The sequence below is a fragment of the Helicoverpa armigera genome, chromosome 9 (assembly GCF_030705265.1).
Source record: "Helicoverpa armigera isolate CAAS_96S chromosome 9, ASM3070526v1, whole genome shotgun sequence".
NCBI classification, from domain to species: domain Eukaryota; kingdom Metazoa; phylum Arthropoda; class Insecta; order Lepidoptera; family Noctuidae; genus Helicoverpa; species Helicoverpa armigera.
This window is the reverse complement of record NC_087128.1, coordinates 8,540,259-8,555,573: the sequence shown is the minus strand read 5'-3', so window position 1 is coordinate 8,555,573 and position 15,315 is coordinate 8,540,259. Positions and strand designations below refer to the sequence as shown.

Sequence of the window (15,315 nt, the reverse complement as noted above, 5' to 3'; positions counted from 1 at the left end):
AATGTTAAGTAACAAGTTATTGACGACAATTAGATACATTTTGACGTAACGAGGAACGAATGATGTGCTAAAGTATTGGGAGTCTGGTCACGAGTGAGCGCGCGGATTGTCCGTATTGCCTCCCACTGGCGACCGGGGGCAACAAGTGCCCTGCTTTATAAGTGATTTTGTTATAGCTGTTATAATAATGTACCTGCTATAATAATGTACCTAAGATGAGTAATAATCATGAAGAAAATAAACCTGTTTATCTGTTCATGTTTTTCTGAATTTCGTGTGAAGTCAATGAGAAGAGTACGGGACGCATATTTGCTAGACATTTTATGAAAAAAAATGATGGTTAACAGAATAATTTATTATCTATAAAAAAGGTAATCATAATACAACGTCGTTATCTCTTAATTGAAGAGCAGTAAAGTTCGTAAATAAATAATGCAACATTTTAATAATAAAGCTTAAACAAAACTTTTGTCTTAAATCTCATAAAAGGCAAATCGCCTTAATTACACAGCTAACAAAGATTAAATTTTTTACAAAATTCCCTAGCGATGTTTTATTCAGTCGCTATCATAATTAATTCTCGTCACGTCCTCCATGAAAGATTATATTGTACCTATGCGTATGAATATTCAAACGGTAAGTCATTGACGTCTCGCAATCTACTTATACCTACAGCAAGTATATTAAACAAGCTAGTCCCACCAAATCCCGACGAAAAACATCTAATATACACTAGGTGCTGTACAAACGAGTCTCGTAGCTTAGGAACCGAGTAAAGCGCGCTATCTGCACAGTTTATTCTCAAAACGGCCGCAAGTTAGATGCAACGTGCAGTCGTGTGTTTCATTTTGCGCTCCGTGAATAGCCAATAATATACAAATGCCAAGTTCATTAATCTCCATCGTCCATACACAGTGCTTTGGCCGGGAACAAGCGCATTACAGTCGACATGAATAGTCAGACGCGAACGCACTGTAATGTAAACAGAGGCGTAGCGTCGTAGACATTCCGCTCAGTTCGCGTGTTGTTACGGCATAATTTTATCTAATCCCACATTAGATAATATTCGATGTGGCGGGTTCAAGGTTGGTCGCGCTGAAAGCGCTGGGCGCACACGGGCACCGCACGGTCGTGCTCGCATCCTCTCGGGCCAGGCCGCCGCGCGCCCTTTGCGCTTTTATCAATACGGCGGCGAGTGCAGCGCCGCCTGTCGGCCGCCGCCAGTACTCCCCCGGACTCGAGTGCGCACGCTCCGTGCCCCGCGACAATACTGCATTTACACCATCTAAATACTTCTTTCTTCCTCAAAACAATCCCTCCAAAATTATCCAAATCCCTGTGCAATAACCCATGCTGTGCGTGACGCATCCGCTTGCATCACCTGCCATACAGCATCGCGCGCGATCATCAGAAACTTAACCTAAAACGGCGTTACGATTACGTCAATAAGAGGCGATCTCCCTCGCCTGTGCTCCGCTGTTATTGTTTATTATTACATTATAAACACTTATTTCCTGATGGTGCTGTAAATCGGGCTGGCGTCGCGAAGCTCACAAACGGTAAGTGTGAAGGAACCAAGTGCTGTTATTGTAAGCCTGTGCTTGTTTATGTGCTGACTGCAGCGGGTATCTGGAAAGTATTATCTAGGTAATGTGAGCGCATGTGAGTGGTTACTTTCGCTGGGCAGCGCGCTCAGGAATGAGGACACTCTCTAAAATAAACTGTTTTTTACCGCGCCGTTTCAGCAACATCGTACGTACTCGTTCATGCAGATCTGTAGATGTTCGTGTAACTGCGCATGCTGATGGTTTAAGTGTTTGTTTCGCGAGAAATGCACCACAACTAGCCGAGTATGCAGCATAAGGTTGCAGTAACTACCCACAAACAGTCGATATAGTATTAAAACGTGTCGCAAGTTATTCAATAGTAATGGGTTGTGTTACGAAAACTTGGCGAATAACTAGCTACCGTGCTGCGTGCCTTAAGCGGCGTATACGGATTCCACGACCATAGGTTGCACTAAACGATTCAAATAAGGGAGTCAGCATCGATTCGTAAACGACAGTAGCCAATTTTGATTTCTCTACCATGTACATATATCCAATTAAATTATAATCAAAGATCTGATATTATGCCTGAACTCTTGGAATGCTTAATTAATTATCATCATTAAGTTGTGCCTGTTTATTATCTAATTGTTAAGTTGGTATGTCACGTATGCACATTACGTATAATATTTTTCAATTCATTCATTAAAATATTTATGTCCAATTACTGTATCTACATTACTGTATCTAATATTATAAACAGGAAAGATTGATTGTTTGTTTGTTTGACATGAATAGGTTCCGAAACTACTTGATCGATTTCTAAAAATATTTCACTTTTGTAAAGCTAAACTCTTCCCGAGTAACATAAGCTACATTTTATCCTGGTACGGGAAGAAGTTCCCCCGGGCCGCGGGTGAAACCGCGGGAAAACAGCTAGTCTAATATACCTAATACGGAGCAGCGTGGGTTGTGTTCTATTAAGGAAGACTTATTGGTATCTAGTTCAAACCAATATCGGTCATGTAATAAATAGTCTAAATATAAATATACTATTATTATTCATCACTCGTATTGAATGTGCTTATTAAATTGAATAGGTAATTAGAGCTCAATGTTAATATTACAAGCAGCGTTAACAATGGCGGAACAAGCTTCAAAAAACGTAGGCAGGGAAATAAAATATAATAATATTAAAAAATGTTGAAGTGCATAATGACTTTCTCTGCGCTCTCTCCCCCTGCGTTTGCAGAATAATACGGAGTGCATGCATGGGCCGGTGCACGACGCACACGATCGTAAGCTTTTGTATGCCAATAAAACTGATGTCGTTTATGCATAACACTCATTCTTTTGTGGGCTGCCCTTCGCATCGTGAGAATATGGGCCAAGTTCACGATGCAAGCATTGTACTCATGTACTTGCCCAATGAGTGCATTCCCTTTATTTTTCAACTACATTTGAACTTACAAACCGGTCCGGTGAAATGAACCACAAATTGGTGCCGATATTAAGAATGTTTACTGTCCACCTTTTATGAAAAGATTCGTTTTTCTTTATGAAAAGATTGCGATCTAGTTACGGTTATGAAAGGAGCTATTCTATTGAAAGAATCTATTTTAGGCTGTGAAAGTAGTTTTTGTTGGAGCGTACTGCTGGTATAACGTGTTTGGAACGAATATTGTTATTAACGTTTAACTATTATTATATTGCTTGAAAGAGAAATAAGGATTGTGAGCTATTTTCCCTAGGGCTCAGTATATTACGCAGTTTGTATGTTTGTACCTAGTAGCAAACAAATGCCCTACATCGACGCACCTTTCGTCGTAAATAAATCGTTACCTAGTACTATAATTCTTTCTACCGACTCATGACTTGCTTAATAAACTCATTATCCAATATAATGTTTGCACAGTCTTTATTATCGAATTAAAAAAAAAAAACTTAAACATTAGTTTTAATAAGCCCTTTATTAGAAGTCGTTCAAATTTTACGTCCGTAATAAATTCAGTTCTATTTTTTTTTGTAATTCACTTAAAGGAAACTTTTATTCAGTCTAGCGTAGCAACCATTTACGAAGTAATTTTGACATTATACAAAAAGTCGACAGAAGGTTAAACTCATACAGCATAGATACTTAGAGGAAAAATATGTTCCTAAAGATTGTTATTGAGAGTTTCGTCAACATTGCCTTTATAATTGCGCAACGTTACCATATGGTCACATTACAGACTCGGAAAGTAATTTGGAAAAGCCCAACATTGTACCATGATGACCAATAAACAATCTACCACCTCATACTAATGAACATGGTCTCAATAATATGTAGCAATTAAGCCTTCTGCACCTACTGCATAATTCTGCGTAATAAAAGCTCTTAGCTGGTGACGTCACTCGATGCAGCTCATAAGCTATTTCGAGGAAGCACGTCATAGCTCGAGCCTCGAGCACAATGCCCTTGTTAGCGCCACATTTAACAAATACCGTCAATTCGCTTGTTTAACTTTAAGTAATGAATTGCTGAACCGATATATTTATGACCACATTGTTCCATATTGGTCTTCGCTGGTTAATGCCTAGTTTATTGAATATTATTATTACATTTAAAATAAAATTAACATCGAACAAAGAAGAACGTTACAATGTTTCTGAAAAAAAAAAACAAGAGAATACATATATTTTTTCTGTCTAATAAAATTATAATGTTGAGTTAGGTTTCGAGTGTCCGACGTGACCAAATCTAGACTTTCTATTTACAAGGCTCCACTATGTAGGCGTTTATCATTACTTACTTTCTTTAGATCGTCTCTATTGTTAGTATTGAATTCACGATCGGGCTAAGGCACGAACGTATTACATCAACTATTTTAATCTATTTGTAGTTAGGTACCTATGTAATGTGCTTGTTTTTAAGCGATAAGACTGATTTGTAAAAGTCAGTGTCTGAAACTACACATATGAATATTTTATCAACGTAAAGCCAAAATCAGAGATCTTTTTTTCAAATAATTATATTGATAAGAATCGAAAAAGTCATACTCATTACTGAAACAGAATACATAAGTAAGTCAACTGAAAATTTAATTATTTTCTACGGTACGGAATCACGTGTTACCCTTACAAAAGAAAACACTTTTTTGTTGAGAAAAAACTTTTTCCAATAACGCAGAACACAATTTAATTAAACATAGCCTTTCACAGTTTCTCTCTGAAAATATATAAAAATATAAATCAATTTATTCCTTTGTTTCTGACGTTATTTACAGGGAACGTGAATCGAAAATATTTTATCGCTGTGATTCCTCTCGTGCGATAAATTGTGAAAAACCTCCATCTTGAATTTTCGAAAAGCAATATAGAATTTCAGGTTTTTGTGCGACTGAAATTCATCGAATAATTACAGTCCGGGGCTACAGTTTCTGCTTATATTCATTTCACAATATGAATAGGTATCTGTAATTTCATTTCGGTCTGTAGAGTTTTTGCTTGTTTTATTTAGTACTGAAGTATAGTATAGAGGCACATCATTATGAATGAAACCCAAACAACAGCTTAAAGCTTAAGGGTGGGGAAAATTAATTCGAAAATTCAGGTTTTGCTTCATGATACTATTTTTGTTACTGTTGTTGAAAAAAAAAAATAACTTTTCACAATTCTACTAATATCAACCTAAATTGACCTATTTAGGACTTTGATTTACTTTATTTTTGATCGTAAAATTTAAATGAAATTCTAAGAAAGAATAAATTATCCATAACTTATCGAGTTTCAAAAACTTTATTTACCTTTCAGACTTATTTTATAGTTTTATTTTTCTTTCATAAAACGATAATCTTTTCCAGATAGTAATGATAGATATAACTTTGAATAAATTAATTTTAAATTGGCACATGATAAATTCATTATTATTAAGACAGTAAAAGTACAATTAGCTTAATTTGAAGTTTGGTTAATAATTATAGTTTTACCAGAATCAACTACCCGGAAAATATGGAGCAATTATCACAAAAATTAACGTATAGGTATAATGATTTCAGTTAATTAGCAAATTATTAATTAACCCTGTATACATTTTAATTCTGTCAAAAACAGCATATTTGCGTTATTTTATGTTATAAACATAACTATCAAAAGTATGTTGGAAAAAATTGCACGGAAAAGTGACTAGAAAAGGACATGGGATACGACTTTTAGTCGGCCGATAGTTTGATTACGCTCATAAATCAATAAGGCGATGCGATGGTGTAATAAGGGGAATGGTAGTAAGTAGGTACATTACAACAATCAGATATTTATCCGACTTAAAGATTCACGACTGCCTTCCAAGTATACTGTAAGCTCTTAAGGAAACGGTAACATTCTCCTATTCTTATGAGTTTTGTTCGGTGAGGTAACACCAAGTCTGCCGGCTAAGTATATCGCTGTAAACAAAGTCAAAAACCTAATCATTTCGATCTAGTAGTCACCAGACATAATAAAACAGACTTTATGACTCCAGCCTTGTACACTAATACATATCAGATTCACAGCTTTTTAATACACAAAAAAAAAACTAAAAAACACGCTTTTTATAGAAAACCGAACTAAAAAATAGGAAATAAATTTTAATGAATTTAAATTAAGAAAATAGTGTTACAAATTTCAATGAATATAAAAAAGCGTGGGGTGCTTTTTAAGATATTCTCGAAATGATAATCACTCTACTCATATCTGTCAATAAAATATTTATAACTATTGACACGATGCACCCCACGCTTTTTTTTAATATTCATTGAAATTTGTAACACTATTTTCTTAATTTAAATTCATTAAAATTTATTTCCTATTTTTTAGTTCGGTTTTCTATAAAAAGCGTGTTTTTTAGTTTTTTTTTTAACTATTATTTATTTTCTACTTTTTAGTTTGGTTTTTTATAAAAGCGTGATTTTTTATTTTTTTTTTTAACTATTATTTGTTTTGTAGAATTAAAATTCTATTTAGTATACAAAAATTTGTCAATATTAGAGAAAACGGCTAAAGATAATTTATTAATTATAATTAGACAATTTAAAATTTTAATTAATTTTCTTACCTTATCGACTATAGATGAAAATTATATAAATTAACAAAAACCATATTTTGAAAATTCAAAAACTTTTTTACAAAAAAAATTAAACCGACTTCCAAAAACACTACAAAGCAAAAAAACTAATTTTAGGTGTTTCGGCCTAGAAGACGGTTTCAAAATTAACTTAGTAACATCCATTAGACACCGACTTCTAGGCCGATGCACCTAAAATTAGTTTTTTTTGCTTTGTAGTGTTTTTGGAAGTCGGTTTAATTTTTTTGTAAAAAGTTTTTTATTTACAGCTTTTCAGTGTTACGAATAGTTGTCACTATCCATATAAGTCGAAAGTTCTCATCAATACAAAGAATATAAGTCCAAACGAGGTATTTTACATATTCAGTTGTCGAGTTCCCTCGACTTTCTCTGGTCTCCATCATCAGGTCAGCTCCAAACCTTCGCTGTTGCATAGGTCTTGTCAATACAAATAATTTAAGCCCAAACACGAGGTAGTTTACATATTCAGTTGTCGAGTTCCCTGGACACTCTCTGGTCTCCATCATCAGGTCAGCTCCAAATCTTCACAGTTGAATAGTGCTTTTAGGCGTACACCTGAGTGTCAAGTTTTTACCCTATGTATGCCTACAACTTTCGAAGGTTGCCCTCGATTTCTCAGGGTTTCCATCATCAGATCCTGACCTGATGACTATGGGACCAACTGGCAGCTATTCCGAGTCGAACAAAAAAAGAATCACGTAAATCGGTCTATAAACCTCGGAGTAATCGATGTGTATGTGTAACCTCCTCCTTTTTGGGAAGTCGGTTAAAAATGGAATAATTTTATCAAATTAGTGTATTGTCATCGGTCCTCAATAAATCTACAAAGTTTGAACGAAATCTGGCCGTTTAAAGTGGGTCAAAATCGCGCCCAAAGAAGTCGGTTACAAACAAACATACAGGTGAAGCTAATAAAAAGCGTGTAAAAAGGTGCATGCACAGAAAATTAAACAGATACCTAGTTAAATCAAGTTTATGGCTTGACTGAAGCATTCAAGTGTTGTAATTTTGGCATGCACTGTGTATGCAAGTATCACAAGTATTTAGATATTTAATGAACTTTATATAGTATTTATGTAATTTTTAATTCTGATGTGTTTGCCTGTTAAAGTTAAAAATGGTAGGAGACTTTTAATAAGAGTTTCCTATTGTTTTCGGCGTTAACTATGGGCGGTGAAAATACCGCAGTCATTTGGAGCCGCTTGGAAATGATTTGATAATAAACCACATAAACATTCAAAAACTGATTTGTAGCAGAGTAGAATCCAAAAAATAATAATATATTTGGATCTTGTCTACCTATATCTACTTACTGACTATAAATATCTTGGTAACTTATGGGTGGGTTTATTATATAATGTATTGTGGATAGTTTAACGCCTATAAAACCAGTAAAAATCACCTAGCAACAAAAGCCGATATATTTTTGTGGTTAAAATATGTATAATATCTACCTACTACTGTTATAGGAAGATTAATTTTAGAAAATATAGGTTTGTTCGTTCTTATGTGAGCAGTGACTTTGACAACTACGAAACCGTGCATAAAATTATGAATAAATACTCCGATTTTAACTTATAAAAAATATGGTATTTGTGGTTTCACCTAAATATAATTAAACTGTTTATATTTAGTGGGCCATATTTTTATTAAACTCTATTGTTTTCCTGATGAACTTATTACGGGCGATGCCGCGGTTTATAAGTTAGTGGTCAATAAATATGATAATTTTCTTGTTTATTTTATTATCACGTTTACCTTGAAAACATATTGTTATAGGTGCCATAATCGGACCAATGGAAAGCACCTCCATTTATAATTTCATTGTTATTAAGGTCAAATGTCGAATTTTAAATCAATAAATTATTATTCCAGTTTAGTATTCTTCATAGTTAAAAACGAGTTTTTCTTCCCTGTTGAATATCTTCATGTTGTGTGTAAAATTATGGTTGTTAGATAAGAATTTGATAAAATTGACTTTTATTTTAATACCAAATAGGTTATTGCCGGTTTTTTTAACAAGGAAGTTTATGACAATAGACTGGTGTTTAAGAGTGCCAATGGAAAACTAGTTATTTGAGAACATATATTTCTCTATAAATTAAACTCATATTAAAATTTAAAGTTGCTATCTGATGTTAAATGATAATTTTGTCATGATGTTAAATTATTTCCTATGTAGCTGCGTAGATCCGATGAAATGAATGAAACATCTGATAAGATATTTTGATAAACCAATTCACGTGCACGATGTCGAGGAAAGCACTAACGTAAAACACAATAATGTTTGTGGTTAAATAAATTATTCAGTTATTTTAGTTTTAAATATATCTTCGAATACCTTCAACGTTGTACCTAAATATAACAAGACATCAAATCGCTAAGCCCCAAAATACCGCAAATAAAACCATCCTATCTTATTTGACGAAAACATAAATGTATAAGAAACTACTAAACTACGTTTAACTTAAATAAATATCTATCAATCTTGTTTCTTGTTGTATTTATTGGACATGTTTCTGAAAGGTCCCAGGGCGCAGCCTTGAGCCTACAAGTTTTCGTCCCCTCGGTAGGCGGTACAAAAACTACACGAAAATTACGTACATACAAATACAGAATATATTTTTTCTATGTTACAGTTTGACAATGTTTGTTATAGTCGAAGAGTTCGGGAAAAGTTTTACCAGAGGTTCATGATCGTAGATACTCGTAAGATATTAGTTTTTTATCAAGATATGTAAGTATACCAAATAATGAGCTTTTTAGGTTACGTACATAATAATGCGTCTCGTAGGAAAACCAGAGTGCACATCAATATAACCTAGGAATAATTTGTAGGTACATTTGACAAAAGCACAACTAATAAAATCCTCACAAAGGGAACACGAAATCTTCACAAAACTTACGATTACAAAGACTAGGAAATTAAACAACCACTACACAAGATCCCAACCTTCTAGAACAATCTATTTAAAAGCTACAATTAATTCCAACTAACGCTTATGTAAATGCAGACAAAAAGATTCATGCGAATTAATTTCAGACAAAGACTCTGATCCATTTCCTTCGCAGCCCTTCCGAACGACGATTACATTTGAATAAATAAACCCTGGTTGTACTAAGTCTAGCATTAAATTCGGTGAAAGAAGGCTTTCTGTTTGAATTATATAATAGGTAGGAATAGGTTTTATGCTGCAGTCAAAAAATGTCGTTAAATTGTTTCAATATGTTGTAGCTTGTAAGGAGTAAGCAGATGCTCCATTTAAAACTCCGGTCTGAATAGATCGCCTCTTTGAAGTCCTCAACACAGATACCCAGGCAACAGGATACCCCTTGGTAAGACTTATTGTCCGACTTTCTAGCGTCTGACAACTGCTAATGACGTGTCCACCAATGTTATTCAGAAAATTTCTTCAGCTCGCAATCTTTCTTCATCGTTTGTCATTTGTTTCTCTCAGAGCAATACATGGGAATCAATCGATGAAATGGCTTCAATTCTATACTCCCACCAAAGTCTTTTGTGTGAATGTACATGACTTTGAAAGACTAACAGTGGAACTTGTCAGATTTCGAACCTTGAAGGCTCCTTAACCTCAGGTCCTCGATTATAAAGGCTGCTATTTTCGTCGAACTTTTAATAGGAAGCCCTTTATATCATTAAAATCGATTGCTTTGTTAACAATTATTGTTTGCTTTCAAAGGAAAATAATACAATGGTGTGGTTCAAGGTTTTTAAGCTTTAGAAACTAAGTTCATTTCCTATACGATTTCCATAGAGGTTTTGTAGTCACGTTGTGCGGGAACGTGTAGGTACAAAGAACATTTGTAGGTGTATACCCCTCAAACAAATATATTTTTTATTTCTATAGTCCATATTCCTATGAATAGCTTGACGTCAAAATTGATGTGTTTATCATCATCAGTCCTAATCTAACAGGCTGGTCAGACTAGAGAAGAGGGGAACCATTTCTCGCTAGCCTTTTTCAGGCTCTAGACTGTTTCATGAGTCCGGTGAGTTTGGCGTGAAATCGCGGCAGACAGGGTTACTTTCGCAATTATACCTAGTATAAATAAGTGCGAAAAGGCGCATCTATCAATGCTATGCTATATTTCTCTACCACAGAATTTTGTATCCTGTCTATAATTCCATAGTTTCTCTTAACATGCTAACACAATTAAAAGATTTTGACGTAAACATCCGCAATAAACTCCACGAAGGCAAGATTAATTATCCACAGTGACAAATATGGTCCAATAAGAGCAGGTGGCATCAATCTCCTGTGTATAACTTGATTGGATCCTGCGGTCATTGCACACTGACCTTGACCTTCGAGGAGAAAGTGTCAGTACTTGAGTTACGGACTTTTTGGTACATGTGGTACATTGTACACGTGTATGGCGAGATTGGGACAGTGAGTGACTTTTATGTGGCGTGTTTACTGAGAGAAAAAATATATTGTACCTATTTTGTTGACGGTTTTTTTATGGTCGAGTTATTGTGAGATAATGCTGGAATTTGATAAGAGTAGGGCTGTATAAAATAGTTTTTCAGGTATTCCATGATACAAATTTTCATAAGTGCTTAATAGAAATATCTACCTACTTACGTCCTACTGAAAGTTAAACCAGCATTTGGGAACTGTCAAATACCAGGTAACAAAGTTGCCTTCACGTAACGAAAAGAAAAACAAAATTACAGAACCAGCTAATTAAATAAGATCGTCTTAACGCTAAAACCAGTGTTTTACCGGCAATGTTGAAAAATGCAGAAAAATTGCTTGTTACCCAAATTTAAAAATGACTGCATACTCACACACGCATATAAACATTCTTAGACACATATTCTAACCTTCACACACAAACACGAACACACACACACACACATACACTTCACACCACACCACACACACAAACCCTTACACACTACATCACATACACATACTCCTTTTGTATGACTAGTGAGCATTTTTTACTATTTTTACTATTAAGAAAGCTAGTTTTAAATTGTTCATCTTTTTCACCTTTAGCTTAACTTAAGAAGGAATCACTGACTCCCAAGTCACAGGCTATAAACCTAGTTTGGGAGCCAGGAGACCTACTATTCTTGTCACCAACTTTTTGGAAATAAATAAATTTTAATTTTTTTAATTTTAAATTTTAATTTTAATTTTTTAAATTTTTTTTAATTTTAAAAAAATGTTTCTCCATTTGTACGTTTTGTAGCAATAACTCACGTCACAAGACATCGCGCTCATCTTTGTACTAAATTATCGCTAATTATCTTGTTCTCCATTGTTATTTGATTTAGGAGGCGAGATCTCCACATTAATCTGCACACAATTACGGCGGTCCGTTTGCAAATTAGATTCGACCAATGAGATGGAGCCTAAATGTAATTTACTGACCGCACGGATGCTCACACGAACAAGTTCCTATGCCCGTAAAGGTCTTGCCTTGAATCCCGAGCCATTAGTATTGAGGCATTGCGGGTATCAGTATCCAATTTGTAGGTACCTAAACAAGAGAAGGCTCGCTACGGGTGGAGCCATCGACCGCTCAACTAATGTATTCCTTTCAAACTCAGCCCCATTGTGAGACAATATGTATCCGACAAAAAGTTTCAAAGCCAAAAAAATATACACGACGTCCTCTAACTTAACGTCAAGGTTATGTTTCGGGTGAATTGATACTTAAAACAATGTGGGCTTGCGTCAACTGAGGCTGTGCAACAACCAAAACGTGATTCTGCGTTGTAATTGTAGGTTTGACTTATATTCGTCCTGGACGAAAAAATGCACTCGCACAACCTACTCACCCGCCGAGCCGAGCGCGCCAAAATATAGCTCACTGACCTAATGCGCTTGCAGCCTTATACCTAAACTGTGAGACGGAATTGTATCAAATGAGTGCTTGCGCATTCAATACACTCATAGCAATATTTCTAATGAAATCGACAGTATAACCATATAAAACCTAAGTTTTAGCTTTTATATTATTAGCTTTATCTTGGTCGTTTACTATGTGAATTAAAGTCCCCATCACAATCCCAGGTATTTAATCTATCAAATCATTAAGTACCTACGTTGAATCCTGTTTCTCTTAACCAATTACCCAAGTTACCGACAAAGGCAGTGGTACATGTTAGCCTGCGTCTACGCACACTAGACGGTGAAGTTTTTCCACCGGTCATTTTCCTACAAACTGGTCACAAGTCACAACTAAGCACGAATACTTTACATTCCATCTGTCTTTGTGGAAAAATGCGCTTTTAACACTTTCTGCGAGAAATGTTAGGACTCTGCATTGTACCTGGCATATTTGTGCGAAAACACGCACGAGGTAGGTGAGCTACCATTTTTTTCGCAACGAACATAAATTCGCTCTTAACAAAAATAAAAGATTTGCGGTCAACGTGCCCAAAATATTCGGAAAGCGGGGTTTTTGCCCGATCCGGTCAGAAATCAGTGTTACGTCTTATTTTGATTCAACATCACGAATAAGGGATTGGTGCTCCTGTTCCGAAGCTGAGCTATTAAAAAAATGGTTTTATTGATCATGAACAACCCGAGGGGCATAATTTCGCCGTTGCTTGCGAATGCTGTTGTTAGCACAAATAAATAAGTAAAGGAAAAATCTGATTTTGTACCTATTGAAGTTTTTTATTGGTTTCACCTGAAATTCACCACATTTAATATGTATTTGAAACACATTAACGCGTGACGCTGACATCATGACTTACATATTCAAATTCCTTTCAGTTTAACACAAACAAAATTGCTAATAGGGCTGACTCGCGCAGTTGCTAAGTGAAAAAAAACAGCCTTGTCATTGACCTAATAAAGTAAATGAACTTGGATAACATTTTGCCAACAAAACTACTTAACGTAAAAGGTAAACAAAATCAACAATGGAGCATTAAAAAAATAGCGAAAATATTAGTAATGGAATAAGTAGGAATGCTATAAAGGAGTCGTAAAACTTTTGCTATGAATATTCATGTTCATTGATAGCGGTCGTAAAGCTTGGTAAATAACATGTTCCGTACATACGCAGCCCTAGTATTCGCATATTAACGTTCATCAGTCATCGGCCCCCGCTTCCGGTTATATTTCATAGTTCATTGCCTTGCTAGATCTACGTCCATTGGGACGACCTTCATCACATTCGACGCACACAACAACGTAACAAATACGACCTAAAACATTAATGCGAACACCATTGAAGTTTCTGAATGGAAAGCCGGAAAAACTTTGCGAAGAAACACCGACCTGTATAAAAAATGTTGGTGAAAGATCTTGAATTAATTCGGTCATTGATGTCGTAATAGCACAGTTCGTGATTGGAAGGCGGTGCGTATATTTTTTCATGGTCTCTTTCAGGATGTAAGTGCGAGAGAATTAATTAAGTTTTAGAGGTTCTAATTTTGGGCTTATGTCGAGTCTATTAATATAATATGAATGATGATTCATATAGAATGAATCCTGTTCGTATAGAGATGTGACGTGTACCTAAATACATAAGTAAAGGTTTATGACGCTTAAATGAATGATATGCTTGAGAGCATTACTAACTAAATGATACCTGTATTCAGTGAGCACATATTGTAACACGTGAAAAACACCTTATCCTAAATAACTTCCTTTCAGCAAATGGGTAAAATTCATCGATCATATCGGATATGTCGCAAAAGTTAAAGTTTTTATGATTGATGATACCTAGCACTTAGCTCCCTCCGTTCTTTTCTTACAAGAAATGACAACGTTGATTTTTTTTATTATTGTGCCGGGCGTTCGAAATATTTATTGCTTACGATAAATCTATGCAAATGAGTTCAATAAAATATTTAGCATCATTAAAGTCTTCGCTCCAATTTAGAATGGACACGGCATGGCCTATAATTTGTTTGTTGAGATGTTATATTCGCTACGGTTGTATAAAGTGTGCCGTAATTTATTTACAGCATGAATTATGTTTATGTTATTCACGTAATTTATGACTCGAACTTTTTATTAGAACTTTTGTACGTTCCGAACCGCTTTGAAGATTTTTGTTGAAACAATACATTTTCTTTCGAAGCTTTCCAGCTTATTCGCAGTTTCGTTTTAGGAAGAAAACAATTGAATTGGAATTCAGCGCTTTTCTTTTTCTGGCTGTTTCCCAAGTGTTCCGATTTGGAACAAAGCGGTTGTTACATCGCGACTCCAGTTGCGATGGCCGTTCAGTCCAAACGTCTGTTCGCGCCATTATGTTATTTACTCAGACGCAAATAAATTATTTTTTTATTGCGTTGGTGCAGCAGACGCTGCCGATCATTGGTTTGACATTCAGACAGTCTAGCTAACTCATTGCATCGGTGTATCCACTTGACGGCCAAATGCAGGTCCACGGCGTCCTTGCAAACAAATTACGACCCAAATCGGGTTAGTGTTAGAGTTTATTTTCGCTAAGCCGTCAGTCTGTGGAGATTGCATTCGATACCCGAGCTCACAGTTCATAATGACCGTGCATTTCGTACTCAAGGGCAAGGGTACGAATTATTCGTTCGGATCTGTTGACCGTTTCGACTCTGAAAGACTTATTCGCTATTGTCGGCGAACCGATATGAATTCGCGGTCGAACCCATTGTTTCGTGGTCGTCATCACTTTCAATATCTTTCGTGAAGAGGG

The 15,315-nt window shown here is 35.4% G+C and overlaps 1 protein-coding gene across 1 annotated transcript in view; it reads left to right on the top strand.

The window, feature by feature from the left end:
* Positions 1–1,180: 1,180 nt before the first annotated feature.
* Positions 1,181–15,315, top strand: part of LOC110369974 (ecdysone receptor) — a 219,691-nt gene continuing 205,556 nt past the window's right edge. The window contains exon 1 of the mRNA XM_064036285.1: positions 1,181–1,559. The gene's annotated coding sequence lies outside the window, so the exon portion shown is untranslated. The remainder of the gene's footprint in view (positions 1,560–15,315) is intronic.